Here is a 2691-nt window from a genome sequence, read left to right on the forward strand (position 1 = left end):
ACGAGGGGGTGTTCCTTTTTAAAATAACCAACACCCAAACTTAAATGCATAGTGCCACATAGGGGTTTGAAGAAAATAATATAAAAATACTTAGGGCATAAGGGAATTATGCCCTATTTAAATAAACTACAAAACTGATTTTTGGAGCAACTAAATTAAAATCAGAACAAGATTTAATTAGTTGTTTTGTAAAAAAAGAACCCCATATGACTTAAGTTTTAAAACCCCAAGACAATACCCCTCAATCACAAGATAAAACACTAAATGATCAACATATTTAGAACAGGTTTAAACGAAGTTGATTCATAAGTTCAAATATTAATAGAGAAGGGGTTTTTGAAACCTTGTTGGAAACCCACTGTTTTTGACAACACCACAACATCAACACAAGCACACTAGCATTCAAAATCACATGAGACTCATGATGATCAAGCAACATCAACACAATGGGATTGCCATGAATGCAATGAATGCCATGATGCAAGATGAAGACACAAATTAAAGCCACATGAAATGATAACTCTATAACATCACAACATGGTTTTCAAAATAGGAAAGGTTCCCAAAATGGCAAGGGTTACATCTGGGGCATTACAGGTACTGTCATCAATCACCAAAATTACTTAGGCATAAATATGCCCTAACAATCTCCCCCTTTTTGGTGGATTGATGACAATACCGGATTTGCACAGTAGAAAGTACGAGATCATAAAGATAATTTAATAGAGATAAATGAAGAGCATATGACTCACAGCATATGACTAAAATAGCTCTCACAATAAAAACAAGTCTCACATCACGCCTAGTAAAGATAGCAAACACGATCAAACCAAGTTCAAAGCAAACACGATAAAGCAAGCAAATCCAACTCCTAGAATCTCTCCCCCTTTGGCACCAAGACACCAAAAAGGGGCACACCTAAGACACAGGTGGTCACTCCTCATCATCAGACTCATCCGTGGCATCTGGATCCTGCTCGTCCTGCTCCTCCTCAATATCCTCGTCAGAAACCACCTCCTCGGCATCAGACCCATTCCACTAGTAACTTTGAGCCCTCAGCCAGTCAGTCTCCAGAGTGATGTAGTCCTCTGAGCCGCTCGAGATCGCCACATCAAGTGTCCTTAAGACACGCTTGTGCCTATGACGGTTCTCCTTCTGGGCCACATGAGACTGATACTGTCCCTTGGCCTGCATACAAAAGAGAGTCTTCATCTGATTCTTCATCTTCAGAGCCCATGATGGCATAGCAGAAGAGCGGGTATGCGAAGCAGGTCCTCCTCCAGCAGCAGTCTCTGTCTCAGTCTCCATGGGCTGAGAAGAAGTCGAGGTGTTGGCCCATTTGTCCTTTTGACACAGCTTGATAGGATCATGCGCAAAGTAGTCAGATTTAACAGGGAGGACCTCGTCTGGATAGGTATCTTTCCACTTCTTCTGAATAAAAGCGAACAGGTAAGGCCCGTAGATGGGGACCTTATGGTTCATGATGCAGTTCCAGAGCTCACAGAACATCACATCAGATATGTCGAGAGGCACAGTGTCCTTAGTCATTGCCTTCTCACATAGCAGAAGTATCTCAGCCACATATCCATGCACCTCATCCTTGTTGCCAATACGAGGGAACAGGGTGTTGCGGAAGATCCGATGCATGACATGCAGATGCGTGGGGAGCACACCCTTTTTTATGTAAAGATGTTGCAGCTTGTCCTTGGGGTGGAAGTAGACTTAGTTGGAGCATGAGGACGCAGCCCAAGAACAGTTTCTTGCCCCTGGTAGTCGACCTTCAGGAGTTGCATGAACTCCACCCAGGTACGAGTCAATTTCCGAGCACACGTCATCCAGGTCATGGTACGCTCGTCATCTGGTTGAAAGTGAACGGTGACATAAAACTGGGCCACAAGATCTGGATCGAAGTCATTTTTGAAGGTGATGACTTCCTTAATGCCAAGTTTCTCAACCAAGGTGAGGGCCTCGCCAAAGTATTCATGATGCCGCTGAAGGTGAGCGATGTCGATCCACTGCACTGGGACATAGATCTTCTTGAAGGGCACGATGATGTCACGAAAGATCATTGCATGTTCCCGTGACCAAACATGATCGCAGCCCTTGAGTTGAGCCTTTTCATTAACATAGGGGTCACGGCTACAGAGTGCTAGGAAGTCCTTAGGAGGCATAGTGCGGACGTTGGGCCCTTTGGACTTTGTGGCAACCTTCTTGAATGACTTCTTTGTAGGGTTCAGACTGGAAGTTGTGGAACCTTCTGGAGCATCTGGATTGCGGTACTTCTTTGAGTGAGTGTCTCGTATAGGATTCGAGCGACGAGAACTACCTGTGACACACAAGACACAGACGAAAAAAGAGCGACAAAAGGAGTCATGGCAATGTTCAAAAAATCATAAGAAGTAACACACAATGCCAAGGGAAATCAAAAAATAAATTGGCGAGTGGCGGTAGTACCGCTCGCCCTAGCGGTAGTACCGTTGGAGTCATAGCGGTAGTACCGCGGGGCTAGCGGTAGTACCGCTGCCCCTCAGCAGTAGTACCGCGAGGATGGCGGTAGTACTACTGCCTCCTTAGTGGTAGTACCGCCCGAGTGGAGCAGTAGTACCGCTAGGGGTTGACTTTCAAATCTAGTTTGATTTGAAGCAACTAAAAATACTAGATTCATATCAAGAGAGCCATGACTAACAGATA

Source organism: Hordeum vulgare, chromosome 1H, assembly GCF_904849725.1.
Source record: "Hordeum vulgare subsp. vulgare chromosome 1H, MorexV3_pseudomolecules_assembly, whole genome shotgun sequence".
NCBI lineage: Eukaryota > Viridiplantae > Streptophyta > Magnoliopsida > Poales > Poaceae > Hordeum > Hordeum vulgare.